Raw genomic sequence first — 19973 nt, 5'->3', positions numbered from 1 at the left:
TAGTGGCTCACGTATGTCATTGGGATCAGCCTGTGTATATCCGGCTCCAACAGGCCGGCATAATTTTGTTGACTGTCAAGGGGTACTCATCTCTCGTCAGTCGACATTATATTGAACTCCACTCCACTTACGTGTAAAAAAACATAACTTCTATGTTGACAGTCCTTTCAATCAACCACAAGCCCATCGCTCCCTTTGTAATTAAACATCACATCACGAAAATGAACACGTAAATACATCCTATTTTGTTAATGAACTTCTATCTACTCCAAAAATTCTAAATATCATTTCATACATCAGTGACGTCATAACGTCAACATGAAGGATGATTAATGACGTTTTAATGACGTTATCCCTGCATATTTTGTTGTGGTGTAGGGATCAATCTCCACTGCTAGAGTTTACCTTTAAAGTTTGTCTATTAAAGTTTTGACGAGACGAGAACGCTCGTCCAAGATGCGTCACCACGACTTAGTAACAAAATTTTAATTACAAAGTATTGTAACATACACTAATATTTTTAAATTATCAAAAAAGGGATATATGTATCAAAAAATTCGGAAAGAAAACTAGGATTTTTAGGGAGAATTTTTGTTATTAATAGATGATTTTTGGCACAATGTTAGCAGGGGTAGGTACGAGGGGTGCTAGGTCAGGAAACCTCCTCGTTGGTGCACCCTGGGCAACGGCGCGTCGATCAGGCTGATCTGCGCGCCGGCGAATATCCTGACAAAGTGCTGGGTGACGGTCGTCGCTTCTTGCGGCGCCCGTCGTGTCTAGTGCAGGGTGATTGGCCCATCTCGGGCGGCCCCCGGTTCTGTCCTTGGGGGTGTCGACGGGCTCGGTGTGCGCTCACCCCGCCCCGAGCAGGCAGTGGGGGACTTTCTCTCCCATTGTCGCCGTCGTAGATCGTAATCCGGTGTGGAGGTCTGTGGATATGTCTCGCGCTTCCGCTGGAACGAGGGTCTTGGCTTAACCGCCCGGACCGCGAGGAAGAAAACCTCTATAAAAAATCACCCCGAATCCCAAGCGGCGGCGCACCGCGAGGGATGCATGGCCGATGGGTAGTTCGGTCTCGAGTGCGACCCCCGCCAGAGTACCGGCCGACACTCTGTGCGGGTTACGCTAGGCTTACCCAGGTACAGGGGCTCTGCCTGGGTGGACCACCCTTTCCCCATACTCGTGGGAACAGTTATGGATGATTCACTTTTAAACAACCAACAACACCATTGACGAGGTTGCCTACCCCGGTTCCGTCTGGGGAGGCGGAGTTCGTTGGGCGCAAGCCCGCCGATGGTAATGCAGTGCAGGAGAGGAAGGGCGCTAAGCCCATCGAAGTCGTAGTCCGAACAGCCAGGGCTGCAGAAGAGGATTCCGAATCGAGCGGGAGTGTCTCTTCCCTCCGGAGCAGGAGGCTCTGGAGGAGGCATTCCCGTTCGATTGACAGTCTCACGCTCAACACGAGCGATACGGATGAGCCGGCGCCTAAGGCTCTGACAGTCGATGGCAGGGGAGAGGGCGTCCTCCCTTTGCCGGAAAATACGTTGGCCTGAAAAAAGGCACAGAAGGAACGCGACAGACTGAAGCGGGAGGAGGCGCGACAGAAGACAGAGGAGGAGATCGAAGAGCGTCTCCGCTTCGTAAAGTCGCCGATGCCTCCAAAGGATAATTCAGATGAAGACCGCCCCGTCCTCATGGAGGACCTTAAAGAGTGCGGGCAAATTGTGCGCGGTATAATTAGAAAATCGGGCAATCGTAAGGGCACGTCTCAAAGAGCGCTCAACCGGGTGATAAACATCATCACCCGGTACGTTGAGCAGCCAGAGTCCGCCGCCATAGCCCGCCTAAAGCTAGAAAGACAGAAGGCCCAGGAAGACAGTGCCCGCCTGGAGGCCAGTGTAAAGCGGTTACAGGAGGAGAATGCCTCGCTCCGCCGTCGTCTTGAAAACTTGGAAGCGTCCAACAAGAATATCACCACGACGGAAGAGATGCTGGCCATGGTGGAGGCAAGGGTACAGGCCCAGTTAGAGTCCGCCCTGATGGGGCCAGCACAGCGGCCTCCTTTGGCCCATGAAAGGAGAGTGACAACCGGGGACACACAACTCCCCGTGTCGGGGAATAGTAGGAGGTCCTCCCCCGCCGAAGCCGCAGTGGGAGAAGGAAAAGGGAAGGGGAAGAAGACAGCCCAACCAGTCCCACCTATTCCCGATGCTGTGGCCGGGCCGTCCAGCGCGCCTCCACAAGCTGTTGCGGGTCCTTCCACGGCCCCGACCGCGACGGCACCGCCGGGGAAGAAGAAAGAACATGAAAGGAAGAAGGCAACACCCAAGCCGAATCCCCAAAAGGGAAGAAAGAAGGACATGCCAGCACAACTCGCTTTGGAGCCCCGTCCGCTGCCGCCGGCCCCTGCGTCCATGGACACGGCCTGGACAGAAGTTGTTAGCAGGAAGAAGAAAGCGAAGACCGGTGCACCAAAACCACCGCGGCAAGCATCGAAGCGCCCCGAGCCGAAACTCCGGCCGCCGAAGTCAGCTGCAGTAGTCATATCGCTGACACCGGCGGCCGTCGAGAAGGGGCTGACATACGCTGAAGTACTGACAGACGCTCAGCGGCGAGTGGACCTCTCTGGCCTACAAATTGATAGGCTCAGGCCGAAGTATGCAGCCACGGGCGCCATGCTCTACGAGGTGCCCGGGGCTGATTCTGAGCAGAAGGCTGATTCCTTCGCCGCAAGGCTCAGGGAGTGCTTTGGGGACTCGGACGTAGTTGTAACCCGGCCCACCAAGTGCTCCGAATTGCGAATTTCAGGACTAGATTTCGCGGCCACCTCCGAGTCAGTAAAGGCGGCCTTACGCAGTGCCGGCGGGTGTGCTGCAGAGGCGGTCAAGGTGGGGGAAGTCCGACCCGATAGATCTGGGATGGGCGCCATTTGGGCCAAGGTGCCCACCAAAGCAGCTCAAAAAATAAAGGCGGGACGGCTCAAAATAGGTTGGGTCATAGCGCGAGTGACCGTCCTTGAGGCGCGGCCCATGCGCTGCTACCGCTGCCTCGAGCAAGGGCACGTACGAGGTGGCTGCGCAGGTTCAACAGATCGCAGTGACCTGTGCTACCGCTGCGGCAAACCGGGCCACAAAGCCCGACAATGTGCGGACAAACTCAACTGCGTCCTGTGCGCCGCAGTTGGCAAGCCCGCCGGGCATCGAATCGGGGAAAGGCGTGTTCTGCCTCCACCCGCAAATCCCAGCGGCGCCCACGCAGGGGAGACCGGCTGCCGCGGCTGAGGTTCTGTCCCAGCCGCAGGCGGCGAGCCCACCGCAAACAGTGGCAGTGGCCGAGATGGATGTGGAGGAAATCGCCCATCAATAATGGACTTCAAGTTCCTCCAGGCGAACATAAACCACTGCGCCCGCGCCCAGGACCTGTTGTCCCAAAGCTTGGCGCAGTGGTCGGTGCACGTGGCCGTGGTCGCCGAACCGTATTTTGTCCCGCCCCGCGATAACTGGGTCGGGGACATCGACGGGTTGGTGACCATCATCACCCAGGGTGCCGCTGGCTCCCCGCCCTTCGCAAAAGTCGAGAAGGGCCAGGGATGCGTCGCGGCTCTGTTGGGGGATTTGTGGGTAGTAGGAGTGTATTTTTCCCCAACAGACCCCTGGCCGAGTTCGAATCGTTTCTCGTACGGCTGGGGGCCCTGGTTGAGCAGGGCCGACCTCACAAGGTGATCGTCGCCGGTGACTTCAACGCAAAATCCGTTGTCTGGGGTTCGCCGGCGACCGACGCTCGCGGTGAGGTCCTGGAGGAATGGGCAATTTCCGTCGGCTTGGCTGTCCTGAACAGGGGTCGGTGAACACGTGCGTGCGGCACAACGGCGGATCCATAGTGGATTTGTCGCTTGGGAGCCCCGTCGTCGCACGTCGTGTCCAGGGCTGGAGAGTCCTCGTGGGCGTGGAGACATTGTCGGATCATCGTTATATTAGGTTCGACGTCTCCGCGTCTTCGAGTATCCGGCCCAACAGCGGTGGACCGAGTGCCCCTAACCAGGACGGCCCGCGGTGGGCGTTACGGCGCCTCGATAACGAGGCCCTAGGGCTGGCCGCTCTGGCAGTGTCGTGGCTCCCCGCGCCGGAGGGTCCGGTGCGGGTCGAGCAGGAGGCGGAGTGGTTCCGGGTGGCAATGTCGGATGTTTGCGACGCCGCCATGCCCCGGGCCCTCCGTCATCCCTCCGCAGCGGCAGGTGTACTGGTGGTCGGCTGAATTAGCGCAACTGCGCGCGTCTTGCGTGGCTGCGCGCCGTCGATACGCCAGGCATCGCCGTCGCCGTATCAGAAGTAGTACACACGAAGACCAGGAGCGGCAGCTCTACGGCCTCTATAAGGAGGCGAAGAGAGCGCTGCGGGTGGCCGTGCATAGGGCCAAGGTCGAGGCACGCAGGGAGTTTTGGAGACTCTCGACGCGGACCCGTGGGGCGCCCCTACAAATTAGTAATGAATAAGCTTCGTCCAGCGGCGCCCCCGCTGTCGCAGAGTCTCCGGCCAGAACTTCTAGCCAACGTCGTCGCGGCCTTGTTCCCGGCCACCGAGGATACCACTCCTCCACCGATGGCGCCACCGGAAGTGGCGTCTTCGTCGTTAGAGTTATCGGCAAGGGATATTCCGGAGGTTTCGCCCGCGGAAATGCGGGCGGCAGTGTTTCGGCTGCGGGGCAAGAACACCGCCCCGGGGCTCGACGGCATCCCCGGGAAAGCCTGGGTGCTAGCTCTCGAGCACTTGGGGCCGCGGCTCCGCAGCCTGTTCTCCGCCTGTATGGTGCAGGGCGTCTTCCCGGCGCGTTGGAAAACCGGGAGGCTCGTCCTGCTGAAGAAGGAGGGGCGACCCGCAGAGTCGCCGTCGGCTTACCGACCCATCGTGTTGCTCGACGAGGTCGCCAAACTCTTCGAGCGCGTAATCCATGCTCGCCTCGTCGAGCACCTCGAGAGGGTCGGTCCAAACTTGGCCGACTGCCAATACGGGTTTCGGTGTGGACGTTCTACCGTCCACGCGATTCTACGGGTCAAGTCGCAGGCGGAGGAGGCAGTGGCCAGGGGTAAAATAGTTATTGCGGTATCCTTAGACATCTCTAATGCGTTTAATTCGCTCCCCTGGCCTTGCATCAATGAGGCACTGCGGTACCACGTGGTGCCGCCCTATCTCAGGCGTCTGGTGCACGCGTACCTTTCTGACAGGTACGTGGTTTATCCAGGCGCCGACGGGTGGCACCGGAGAGCGATGTCGTGCGGTGTCCCACAAGGGTCGGTTCTAGGCCCTCTCTTGTGGAACATCGGGTACGACTGGGTGCTCCGTGGTGCCAATCTCCGGGGCGTCGGCGTGACGTGTTATGCGGATGACACGCTGGTTACGGCGACGTCCAAGACCTTCCAGGATGCCGCGATCCTGGCGGCAGTGGGCACCGGCAATGTAGTGAGCCGAATTCGGCGATTAGGTTTGAAGGTGGCCCTCGAAAAGACTGAGGCCATTTGTTTTCACGGGCCTCGGAGAGGCCGCCGGCCGGTGCTCACATTGTGGTTGAGGGGTGCGGATTCCCATCGGCAAAACCATGAAATATCTGGGTTTGACCTTGGACAGCCGATGGAAATTCTGCGCCCATTTTCAGAGCTTAAAGACAAAGTTGTCTAGGGCAGCAGGCGCTCTTTCTAGCCTGCTGCCCAACCTGGAAGGACCTGGTATCCCTTGCCGAAGGTTGTATCACGGGGTCGTGCGGTCCATGGCACTTTACGGCAGCCCGGTCTGGGCTGACGCCCTGGGGAGGCGTTCTGTCGCTCTCCTGCGGGGCCCGCAGCGGGTCGTTGCGCAGCGGGCCATACGGGCGTATCGCACGGTCTCGTACGAGGCGGCTTGTGTTTTGGCCGGATTCCTGCCCTGGGATCTGGACGCCAAATCTCTCTCTGACGCTTTTCACTGGAGGGAGGAGGCGTTCAGTAGCGGGCAGCGTCCGGCCCCGAAGGAGGTAGAGGCCAAGAGGGCCTCCTTACGGCGAGCCGCCGTGGAGGAGTGGCGTCTCAGGCTGGAGGCCCCGTCAGCAGGGCTTCGGGCCGTCGCGGCAGTGCGTCCTGTCTTTGCACAGTGGCTGGACAGGCGCCACGGCGCGGCGACATTTCGCCTGACGCAGGTGCTCACCGGGCATGGTTGCTTCGGTGAGTACCTGTGTGAAATAGTACGAAAGGAAGCAAGCGCCGTGTGTCACCATTGTGACAACTGCCCGCAGGATACGGCCCAACACACGTTGGAGTCCTGCCCAGCCTGGGACGACGAGCGCAGCGCTCTCGTTTCAGTCGTCGGAGGAGATCTCTCGTTGCCGGCCGTGGTCGCTTCCATGGTCGGCAGTCAGGGAGCGCCTGGCGTGCGGTGGCCCACTTCTGCGAGGTGGTCCTCTCGCAGAAGGAGAGTGCCGAGAGGGATCGAGAGAGGGAGGATCCCTCCCGCCGTCAGAGGAGACGAAGGAGGCGCCGGGTAGACGACTGACCGGCGTCTCCCGCCCTGTGGAATGGGGGCGTTTGAAGAATTCCACCACGGTATCCCCTGCCTGTCGTAAGAGGCGACTAATAGGGGCCACGAAGGGGTCGTCGGCGGGCAGCAGGGGGCTGTCCGCCCTAGTGCATTTTTGTGCATCCTTGCACATTTTCGGTTGACCCCGGGATGGACGGCAGTGTGTAGTTGGCCTCATGCTGCCGTAGACGCCGAGGGCGTCCTTCGGTGCGTGGGGGCTTCTGAGCCCCCCCCATAGGAGACGGGCCGCAAGGCGGCACCGCGCAGGGGCGGCTGCGGACGAATACTTAGACACTTCCGTCAGAGGAAGCCCGCAGCCGTCCCTAATGCGCCGAAGAGGGCCACCGCGGAGTTTTAGCTGGTAGGCCGTGCATAGGTTAATTGTACTCGGGTTAGGGACTCGGCCCGGCGGTCGCCCGAAGGTCGTCATCAAATCCGGGCGGCTCAACGCCGGGCCGTAAGGCACGGTTACCCCAGCATAACCGCTCAGTCGCCCCCACGAAGGCTGGGCGGTAGTAATAAGGACTTTCTCCGCGAAAAAAAAAAAAAGGGGTAGGTACGATCATGTGTTTTCATTTAACGGGATGTTAAAATAACTCTGTATATAACCTAATTTACTAAATTCAGAATACTCTGTATACACAGAGCCTTAAAAATTAGAGCATTTTTCTAAGTAACATTTGAAAAGTCGAAACTTCGAGTCTCGAGGTGTGTCGGTGACTTTAAGACCCATTTCTTAAGACTCTAGGGAACAATACGGTGTAACATTTTATGAAGATTAACTTTGTTATTTATTTAATTCATCATTTGGGTACTGTTATCGTTTTTATTACTTTTTTGTTCATATAACTTTAGAAAATTTTTGATTCTAGCCTTTATATTAAGTTGATTCGTTGGTCGACGTGAATTTTAAACTACTAGTTTTGCTGGTACATATTTTTGTTGGTGGTAGGATGTATTTTATATCCGTCCGGACAGCGACCACCGTTTTAGGTCAGCGAGGATACGCTTTGTGATTGAACTTGCTTGCGGTTCCAAGTTAAAATTCTGTTTTGGAACAAAAGCATCATTGTGCCTCTGTTAATGTATGATTTAAACGTGTTTAAATCTGCCATAGTGGACCACGTAAGTGTGTCGCGTTCTGGGATCAGCCTGTGTATCCGATTCTTACATACCGGCATAATTATGTCAACTGCCAAGGGGTAATCATCTCTCGTCAGTCGACATTCTATTGGACCCAACTCCACTCACCATCAGGTGCAGTTGAGTCACTTTATCGGCAATAAAAAAATACAACTCTGTATATACAACACCAAAAGTATTTGAACAAATTCAAATTCTCAAATCTGCTTTAACCTGTTGTGTCCATATCAACAAATCGAGGATGTACTTAATTTAGTTAAGGAAATTCAATATTTATATTGAAATTAATGCGTAGAACTGTTTTCAATTTCTTCAGCTACTATTCTAGCTGAATGTACTTACAATAACGTCGAGTATTACTTTGCTATGATGAAAATACTACTCCACCCTCCCTCCCCCTACAGGGACGCCACTAATAGTTTCAAAATACCAATTTTGACGTAAAGTTCTGCATCCAAAAGGAACCGTGATAATAATCTTCATTTAAGCCATCGATGGCCAAACTTTACGGTGGCGTCGACTTAAGCACCTTAAAAGTTTGATTCAATAGAACTTTTCAATCAAACCGGTATAAGCTAATTGAACTTTGGGCAAGTGAAAAAGCTCTGAACACTAAGCTCGGTTACTTTGTAAGTTTTAATATGTGCTTTTTGAATTGTTTGCGTTTCCTTCATATTTTTGTAAGTACGTCCTGTAATGCGGGTCCCTCTAATTGTCTTTTTAAAAAAAAAAAAACACCAAAATATCCGAGACACAAAATCACTTTTAATCAATTTAATATTACAGGTATTTTTGACACCTCACTTTTCTTTTACGTTTTCGCATTAGTATGTTACCCGTAACGCGGAATTAATGCAACTGCCCGGGCTCCGCGATTGGTACAGTTTTATATTATTTTTAATTGCAAGGTTTGCAAATTTGGTGAAAAAATGAGTTATAACAGTCCGCAACGTATCTTAACCCCTCATTAGTTAAGTGGGTGGACAGAGCCAAAGTTTGCTTTTCGTCAAACATTTTCGACTTTTTCTATCATTCTGTTGCCAAAAACAACATTGTAAGATTTTCACAAATATTTTACGTTCACTCTCAGATGGATCAAAATGCTTACTTCCGTAAATTGGAAAAGCTATTTATTCTAAGTTGTTATAACCATTTTGTTCCATGCTAAGCAGCAGTGTACAAATTTTAGAGTCATCTCGTCTGATAAGATTCCTTTTATATTTGGCATTGTTGTGGCAAACATATGACATATAAATCTTCTTTTTATTTCTGTAAGGGCACGACAATGCGACCCCTCTGCACCTGATGGTAAGTAGAATTTCTAATAGAATTTCCACTAACGAAAGATGATTACCCGTCGGCAGTCGACACAATTATGCCGGCCTGATGGAACCGAATATACACAGGCTGATCCCGGAATGCGACACACTTACGTGGGTCACTATGGCGGGTTTTAACACCTTGCCGCTATTCGAGTGGATATAAAATATATCCTATCACCAGCGAAACACCATCCTCACACCAAGGCGATAAAAATTAAATTTCTCTATCCATCGATAAACTCGCATTCTCATCGACAGCAAATTTTATTTGTCTAAAAAAAACAGGCTGTTCGTTTTTTCAACGGTATAATGCGATTTCGGTGTACTACCTAATTGCACAGTACAGCTGATTTCGGCATTTACGTCCAATAACGTTTGTACAGGGTGCTGTGGGTTTAGGGGATCATATTGACTGAACTCGGTTTAGGATTGGCAGTTTTTGTGCGCCCTAACGAGTTTTGCTGACGTTGATTTATTGGTTGTTGTTCCAAATAGGATTTTATTTTAATATAAATTAAAAACAATTTTACATAATCCGCGGTTTATTAATTGAGGCGAGGCACCTGTGATTATTGTATCAATTTAGTATTTATTATAATTAGTGAGCATATATCATCTGATATTATGTATGCATAATAATTTGATAATTTAATGTATTTGATGGACGTTATGGATATTTTAAGCTGTGAATATTTAATATATTTTATCGTAGAATACTTTGTTCGCTTGCTGGATTTTACGTATAACTTACGTATGTACGTATAACGACTTCATAATCTTTTATTTAAAATTTAAAAGATATCTTACGATGCTGTACACAAATAAATTCATAATCAAAGCTATTCACGTCTGTACATTATAATTAAAGGGCAGAAACGGCATAATAGTTGGCCTTAATTATTCATATACCATTTGAATATTACTTGATAACTTGTAAATAAAATTTATCTATGAATGAATAAATAGCAACACCTATTTAATTTGAATAGACTGTTTATTAGTTTGCTCGTTTTATAATAGATTTAATTCTAGACTGACACACAACACATAAATATGCCGTTTAATATGACATAATATAATTTGATTTCATTTTAATGCGAATGGTTTTAATTGGCGAGAAAATTGACTCGCACAACATAACATGACTTTATAATAAAATCTAAAAATAGCAAAAAGGAATTTTTATTATGTTTGAAATTTTATTATAAATCAAACTGCAGATATATTGTAGCCAGTGTAACTATTGGACATACTACGACTTAACATCTCATGTCTTAGGATGGTGAGCTCAATAGAATACTTTGTAATTCAAGGTGTTGGATAGTGTTTCTACTATTCATAGGCGGTCGTATCACTAACCATCAGGCGAACGGCAAGCTCGTCTCGTCATTCAAAGCAATAAAAAAATACGTAGGTAATAATAATAAATAGCTACAACAATATCGCACTGTCTTCACTAAATTGAAACTTTAAACATCCAAGTCCAAACCTTTACGGAATAAATATTAATTTTGAATCAACCTGTATACAGAGCGGTCCACCTGCAATGGGCTAAGTGGAAAAACAAACAAAAATCACTGCGGACCCAAACTACTGGGATCTGCAGAATGTACTAATGCTGTATCTAGCGTTTTCAAATTAGGAAAACAGTTTTATTAGTATTTTTGCGTTGTATTGAGAGTGGGTTTGGAGGAAAATAATTAACTAGCAAAATACATAGGTTGATGAAGAAAAAGCATTATCGGCATAAAGTTTTCTTATGTTAGATATTGAAATAAAACAATATGATTTTATTTGCCGTTTTTTATTTTTTTTCTCCAGATGTTTCGAAAACTTTGCAGCCTTATGGTCACGGGGGGACTGAGGTGTTGCCCTCCCTTTGAACACTGTGAGATTTTACATCTTTAAATGACATATGTTGAAGTTAATTAATAATATTTTCATTTTTATAAATTACAGATAAATTTACAGTAAATAAATTTGACTTCAATTCTGTTTTATAGAAATCTAAACGAAGATCTTTCCTTTTCTATTTAGTGCCAATGATATATATAATCACACACACAAGCCTTTTATCCTCGAAAAGGTATACTGAGGCGCAATTAGTGCACCCACTTTTGGCCATTATTTCCATCCCATGACGAGATGTGGGCGAGGCTATTGCCATATCCTGCAAAAATTCCAAACTCCGCAATTCTGAGCAAAAAGAAGCCCTATATAATTTAGCCCGACCCTGGATTTTATAATAAACATTATATTATGAATCGACGATAAAAAACGAAGCATAATTTACATAATCAAATAAAATATAATTTATTTTATATTGATTACTAGGTGTGAATGAGGCGTGGTTATTGCATATCTTTAAATACAGTTTTTTTATTAAATGTTATTTACTTATTAAAAAATAATGTATTATGACGTCACAATACACTTAATTAACATAATCTTTGTGGTTTCTGGCTTAAATGCTATGTCGTGTTACATATTTCAAACAAAGTACTATGTCAGAACAGTAACTCTGTGACAAATTTTTAGTTTATCTAAATTATAATATTAAAATTACTAACAATGAAACAACTTTTAAAGCAAGAAAAGATCTACTAAAATCTATCAATAAGTCCATTCGTTTATTCCCTCGCATAACATTTTTACAAAATATCTCCATTAAAATTCACAAACGCATCTAAAAATAATGCACACAATTTTTAAAAGCAGCCAATTTATTTTCCCCGGCCAAGTTTGTTATTGCAAAATTTTCAATACATCACAGGCCGTGGTGCACTCGTCGTAATGTTATTCACTCGAGCATCGAACCCGCGGTGTCCTTGGCCTCAGGTCTTTGCCATCGGACCTACGTGGCCGGCCCGAACACGGTTATACGAATGCTGGATGCGTTTGGTAATTTTTGTCTCGGTCTTATGCGTTAGAAATATTAAGGAAATTTGCAAAAAAAGAACCTTTTTTAGTTAAGTATACCTCTCGTAATCAAGTCTGCGTAGGTGGAAACTACCGCTTTGTCTATTTCCCTGAAATTTACAAGCACATTTCTAATCAAAATATTACATACATATAACCGAATTTTTCTTAAAATAAAGTCATAATTCCACTATTGGAAACACATTTGATTAAAATGAAATATCATCACACAGCCCATATTTTGGTCATAGGTACGTGACATATAAAATTTTAACTTTAACTTTTCCTCTATAAAATGGGCAACAGCGATATATTTCCAATTCTTCTAAAATGTTGCCAATGTTTACGTAGTCATAAGGCTAACGCCCGTTTAATCATTTAAAACGCATTTTTATTGTGTTTTTACTGTTACATCCTGTACAAACATGGCCATTTTTTCCTGAAAGGTTATTGGTTTAGCTGTTTACTTATACAATATATATTTTATTGCCTTAGGAGGCAAGCGAGCAAGCATTCTCGGGCAAATTAACTTTCCATCGTGTTAAAATTTAAATATAAACTTTTTGGCTAGTTTTACACTGACAAATTGGCATTGTGATGTTGCACTTTTATTGATATTCTAGGGACTGAGCGTTTATTACGAATTGTGACAAATAATCTATCATTCCAAGGTGACGAATTCATTGCAGTTTCATGTATGTTTTAATTTAAAATTCTAATTACCCGCCGTATTGCAAGTGATTTGATACCGTCATCTATTATAAATAAAAGATATTTTGTAAATAATTTTGGTATAAGCTCCATAATCATTATTCCTGAAGTTATCAGGATATTATTGATGTTAATCATTTATTAATATTTGCTTCTATACTGTTATTTTGCTATATTCTTCTTTCACTATTGTCATCCTATGGGCAGCATAACATATTTATTCTGATATGGAAAAAAATCCTTTTATTTTATCTTGTCGTCTATTATAATGAATTGAAATAAACAGTATCTGAAAACTATCGTGAGTCCTTAGAATGTAGCAATAAAACACGACAAGACTCCATGTCGTTTCGGGATTGGTCGAGAGACAACCACGTGACTAACGCATTGGTCTCTCGACCAATCACAAACATAATTAAATCACTTTTGAGGGGGTGTGTTATTAAATGTTAATATTCCTTGAATAGACATAGGAAAAAGCGGCGATAGCCTAGTTGGTTGTGAAACAAACTGCCGAGACGAATGTCCGCAGGTTCAAATCCCAATAGGCACACACCTCTGATTTTTCTTAAAAATTATATGTGTATTCATTGTGAATAATCGCTTGCTTTAACGGTGAAGAAAAATATCGTGAGGAAACCTAAGAAGTTCTCAATAGAAATTTCGAGGGTGTGTGAAGTCCACCAATCCGCACAAGGCCAGCGTGGTGGACTAAAGCCTAATCCCTCTCAGTAGTCGAGGAGGCCCGTGCCCAGCAGTGGCTGATATTATATTATATTCCTTGAATATGCCACATCTAGTAAGACGCTAAGGCAAACGCGCTAAGGGTAGCCGTGACCGTCGCTCGCCGAACATTGTTTACGCTGATTTGATTTAATTTATTGGAAAAAAAGTTTGTCGGGCGCACAGCACGGCGCTCGTTGCCCTCTTGTGGAAGGCGCGGTCTTTGGTTCAAATGGTTTAAATTTTGAGGTCATCCGGAATCAATGTAAGGATGTACATGTTTTCTAATAATCAACCTTTTTTATTTATTTATTTTCTCACATACACTCATGATTTTTTTTAAGGTGACAATACGGGGTAAATATTATTAATGCCTGGTTGGCGTAGTTGTACTGCATGCGCGGTACGACAATGCTCTGAGGTCTTGGGCTCAAATCCTGGGTCGGGCAAAGTGATATTTGGGTTTTTCTGCTGAGTATCAGCCCGGAGTCTGAAATTTGTGCCCGATATGGCGATAAGCTCGCCCCCTATCACAACATGGGACGGAACACACTTGGCGAAAAGTGGGTGCCTTGGTTGCGCCTCTGAATACCTTTCGGGGATAAAAATGCGTGATGTTGTGTGTTGTGTGTGTGTGTATTATTAATGTAAACCAATTATAAAACAATCAAAAATATTATTAAAACAAAATTAAACATAAAATTAATAAAATGACTTATTGATTTAGTGACAGAGATTGGCGGAGCGTTACCGTTTAGTGGAATAAAATGCGTGTCACTGCTAAACCTAGCTAATAGTAGTTGCAGGTAGGTGTGAGGGGAAGATAGTATCTAATTTTGTGACAGTGTTTGAGCTCTAATGTTCTCGATTCAATTACTTGAAGTAACCGAAATTGTGTGAAATTTTGATTCAACAAACAATTGCCTGACTATAGAATTTGTGTGATATGATGAAGATCGACTTCCACTTAGACATTATATCGTGGAATTCAAGCATTATAAACTAATGTACACTATTCCAATATCTTGCCATTACCTTGTCTCCCGTTTTGCTATGAAGGGAAGTGAACAATTAATATTTCCAACTCCTCCCTATCTTTCTATTTGATTAATATCGTTGTGGGATAAAGACAAATTAGTGTTCCCTGAGACTCGCCAAGCTTTACCGTTCATCATAAAATGCGTGTCACTACTGACCCTGGCTTACAGGAGTTGTAGTGGTGGGTGTGAGGGCCGGAAAGTCTCTCTTATTCCAATACCTGACCACTCGGCGATAAATGGGTAAACTTACTAATAATTAGGGATTGCTCGCGGCATCGCGTGCTGAATAAGCGGCGATAGCTTAGTTGGTTGTAGAACGGACTGCCGAGACGAATGTTTTCAGGTTCAAATCCCAAGGGCACACACCTCTGATTTATCTAAAAAAATATATAAAACCTGCACATCTGAGAAGTTCTCTATAGGAATTACGAAGGTGTGTGAAGTCTGCCAATCCGCACTGGGCCAGCGTGGTGGACTAAGGCCTAATCCCTCTCAGTAGTACAGTGTTCAAATACAATCAGTCATCATTTGTGTTAGTCTAGAAATGTGAATGTGGGTGAAGATGTTTGGTTGTTAGAAGAGAGAATGTTCAAATAAAGACCATCCACACCACCACAAGTGAAATGTTATTTTATTGTATCTCTCAACCAGTTTGTTTATAGCCTTAAAATACTGTTATTAAAGTTTAAGGCATGAATAGGCAGAAGTAGTTTGTCTGTGTGTGTAGAGGAGGTCCTTTCCCAACAGTGGGACAGTATATAATACAGGGCTTATATTATTATGATTATTATATCGCGTGCTGAAAATGCTTTCCCGCTCCAAAGTCTAAAACACTATACAACGCCAGCACTATATATTTAAAAATCTGATTAAAAAGTGATATCTCTGCTTATCCATATGAAGGAAAAAAGGCGTAATACGTTTTATTTTATCATGAATATATAGAGACATTTTCAGAACCTAGTCAGACCGCAGACGGGCTTCGCGGCGCGGCTTGAAGTCGTTGACCTTCCCTTTAGGTATACCTACATGCATAAATTGTCATTATGTATGCCTTTTACAGACATATGAGTAATCATTGAATGTGTTTAGAGGGTATGGCTTCCTTGTTTTCGTCTCGTAAGCTCACACTATTATTTCTGAAGGGTGGACAGAGGAACAACTGATTATGTCTAAAAGTTGGTCCCATGATTTGATGTGGGTTGAACCTAGATATATAAGGCACATATATTTAATCCTCGGCAATGCAGGTGTGTATTTTTGAATCCAAAACAACCATAAGTGTGTGTTTATTTTTTGTAAATAACGCATATAAGTAGTGAATAAATATAGTATTGAAAATAGGTTTAGTACTTAAACTATTAAAATTTTGAATTCCCGATTTAACGGTTTAGTCAAGAATTTATATGTTATTATACAATTGACTCATCCTATATGCAAAATAGGAATGAAATTACTCAGCTCCTTTCATGGTTCTACGAAATAATATAAAACATAATGTTGTTAAGGAAAACCATTTATTTCAAACAAAAAGTGAAAGGTTCAAATGTCAATTACATATTTTCCTTATTTTGGGCTTACAGTCTGTTATCTTATATAATGCCTGTTGTAAACAGAAAAATAAGCTAATTTATACACTGTAAGAAATATCTAATTTTGCAAGCAAAGCTAAACTTAAGTTATCCCTTTATGAGACGATGCACACTAAGATGTCAGACCAATTTACACGAGATTTTCAATTCAGCATCATCGTAGAGTCTGGAATTAGACCTTGAAATGGCGATAGTCTCACCTCCTATCATATCGGACGAATCACACGGCAAAATATGTGTACTGGTTACGGCTCTGCCTACCTTTGAGGATAAAAAGTATGCGTATATAAGCAGTTGTATGTGTGTGTGTGTGTGTGTGTGAGTGTGTGTGTATGTGTGTGTGTAAGACGTATATATACGATACATAAGGTCCGTAGGTCAACGTCACCGTACCCACCGCCTTCCCCGTAAATTACTCATCACAAAAGGAAAACTTCGAATTAAATGCTATACGATTGTAGGATAATTTATTTTTTATTACGGTTGAGATCGGGCGATTTTTATCAGTTTTTTTTACAGGATAAATGTTGAGTAGAAATTAAAACTGCTTTTTCTTTATTTATTTATAAATTTAATTATAATTTGGCTAAAACACTTAGATCCAACAATATAATTTAACTCTAAGTTTATGATGAAGACAAAAATGACAATAAAATAAAAATTCAAACAAAATAATTAGAACTATTTCCAATATTTAATTAAACTAAAGAACATTTTATCTGTTTTAAACATGACTTTAAATAATAGAAATGGCTATGTCGTAATTTTTGTAAATAGTATAATGTTTAAATGAAATTGGACAGATTGACAATTTCTGGATTAATAGGTTTTTATATTACTTTTGTTTTATTGCCCTAATAGGGAAACGAGCAAGCGGCCCGCCTGATGGAAAGCAGCATCTTCCGCCCGTGGACTTTGCAATGCCAGAGACATAACAAGCCATTGCCTACCTGGAAGTGAGCACTCTTTTTAAATCCACGTAGTATGGATGAACTCCACGGCGGTGACAAGTGGTGTGGTGGAAAAATGGTGCAGCAATTACTCTGGTCACTTCTATGCGAGATAATCCATAATCACTAATTTTATTAATGAATAATTTATATTACCAAATCATTAATTAAAATTTTTATAGTATTTTTCTTTTCAGTACCTAACTTAATTATTCTTTTTCACTTGGACTCATAAATTGACATAAGATGTGACATAAAATTGATTACATAAAACCCTAACCTAACTTAATTAAACCTAAATAAACATACTCGAACGTTGATATTTGATATTAAACAAATATTTCAACAATGCCACCACTTCCTCCATAAACCTGACCCGTTTTGTGAGTGATGGTACAAGTATTCGCACAGTGCACTTCCGTTCGTTATTATATTGCAAGCTTTTGCAAAATTATTTTTTCTGTCTAAATGTGCAAATTTATAAATAAGTATACACACATCACGCATTTTTTCCCGAAGGGGTATACAGAGGCGCAACCAGGGCACTCACTTTTCGCTAAGGGTGATCCGTAAAATGTGGCACCTACTTTTCGCCAAGTGTGTTTCGCCCCATGATATGATAAGAGGCGAGCGCCATATCGGGCACAAATTGTAAACTCCGCGCTGATACTGATCAGACAAATCCAAATATCACTTTGCCCGACGCGGGATTCGAACACAGGATCTCAAGGCGCTGCCGTATCGCGCATGCAGTACAACGCCACCGAGACCGCAATAAAAAATATGTTGTATGAATAACTTCAAGGCTGTATCTCTTTATAAATATACCTGAGAGAGACAGTGATGTTGGGTTTTTCTATCCAGTATCAGCCCGGAGTCTAGAATATTCTGTATATGGTGTTAGTCTCGTCCCCTATCGCATCCTGGGATGGATTACACAAGGAGGAAAGTGGGTACGTCAGTTGCGCCTCTACCTACCCTTTTGGGGATAAAAGGCGTGAGTACGTGCTTGTCAATTACTAATATGTCTTTAATCTAGTTTCCGTATTGAAGTAAGTTCAAACATCGTAATGCATTCTATAACATATATTTAAATACCCATTAATTTATTCTAGACAATATAAAGCATAATGACGCATACAAACATTTAAATTAAATATTTTAAATCACCCATAAACACATTACGTAATTTAATTATAAAACCAAAAATCTGACTATCGCTATTTTATAGTGTTCCGTATTACTCATACAAAATTGCCCTATTTTAAAATCATTTCTTCTATTTATATTTCATAGTAATCAATTTTAATTCAAGGAATTTTATAGTATAGTTTTTACAAACTTTTGCAGTTATAATAACTAAGATAAAATGCCGCTGAATTTCATGCAATTATGTATAAAAAAGCTACGATAGTCTAGTTTGGAATAGGATCAGATTACTGAAAATAATGAACACAGGTTCAAAACCAAAGGCCACGCACCACTGACTTTTTTTAATGATGTGTGTATTCTTTGTGAATTATCGCTTGCTTTAATGGTGAAGGAATACATCGTAAGGAAATCTAAGAAAATCTCTAAAAGAATTTCGAAGGTATGTGAAGTCTGCCAACCTGCACTAAGCCTGCGTTGTGGACTAAGATCTAAACCCTCTCAGTAGTAGAAGAGGCCCAGCAGTGGGACAGTATATAATACAGGGCTGATTTTATTAATATATTATTATTAATGTATAATCTATTTGAATATGGACGACGCGAATGTAAACATGAAACCGATTCCACAAATCAGTTATTCAAGTACGGAACACTAAAATACAATCAACAAGTTAGTAAAAAGACAAGGAAATCTGATTTATACGTTGATTAACTGGATGATTCATCTTTTACTTGACATTTCGTGTTTTTGCTCGCTTTGAGGTGGATTTGAGGTCAGAGATAACAGATCAAAATGTATTTTTGTAACTTTTTGCTTATGTTTTTGCGACTTCCTTTATCGAAATTTAGTTTTTGCTGAGATAATGTCAGCATTGCGTATATTTATATCTTTTTTTTTATTCTAATAATACGCTGATTAAAATTCAATTATCCGTTATTTATAGACATTGAGGTAGTACTTTTACACTCGAGCAAAATCCTTTCTGTTTATTGTGAAATAATATCTACGTTGGAATATAATGAGAAGTAGATATTTATTCATAATTTTATCAATCCATAATCCGTACATATGATAAAACAAAGTCTCTTGCCACGTCTGTCTGAACACATTAACCCAAAAACCCCTGAACGGTTTTTGATGAAATTTCGCATGGAGAAAGATTAAGACCTTGGAGAAATAGGCTACTTTTTATTCCGTGAAAAAATAAAGCAGGGCTTTTATTCTAGAAAAACTCTTTCACGCCGACGAAGCCACTTGCAAAAGCTATCTAGTAATGATAGAAACAATACATTACTGATAGGTAGAAATAACTAATTATGTAAACAATAAGTAATAAGTATTTCCAAAGAACATTGTAGTGAGTATAATTAAAAGACAAGCAGTTTATTTGTGAAAATGAAATCAATAGAATACAACAACAACATACAAAACACTTTAAATGACAACTTAATCAAAAAAATGTTTCAATTCACTTGGGACTTCAAAGCGTTGTCGCACGAAATAGAACTACGCCACCGATTCAGTCAGTATAAAAACAGTAGCTTATTCAGAAATCCGATATAAACTCATGTCACTATTCCGAAATCCCATTCCACATTCGCCATAATGACCCATAATAACGCGAGGGGTCGCCTGACCCACGCAGAGGGACAATAGGTCGATTGGGTCAAATCAAAATTAATATGTAATAATTTATCTCCATTATATGTAATGGGAATGAGATAAGAAAGCGCTGAAAGCAAATACTTTCAGGAATTGACTTTTGGTAACTTGTTTACTTGATTCGTGTTTGAAGATTGTTTTTTTGTTACGGACACTGCACCGTACCCACTGCAATGGTACCCCTCTGCAGCTGAAGGTAAGTGGAGTGAGGTCCAAT

This window comes from Manduca sexta, chromosome 16 (genome assembly GCF_014839805.1).
Source record: "Manduca sexta isolate Smith_Timp_Sample1 chromosome 16, JHU_Msex_v1.0, whole genome shotgun sequence".
NCBI classification, from domain to species: Eukaryota; Metazoa; Arthropoda; class Insecta; order Lepidoptera; family Sphingidae; genus Manduca; species Manduca sexta.
The sequence above is the reverse complement of the archived record's forward strand: the minus strand, read 5'-3'. Positions refer to the sequence as shown.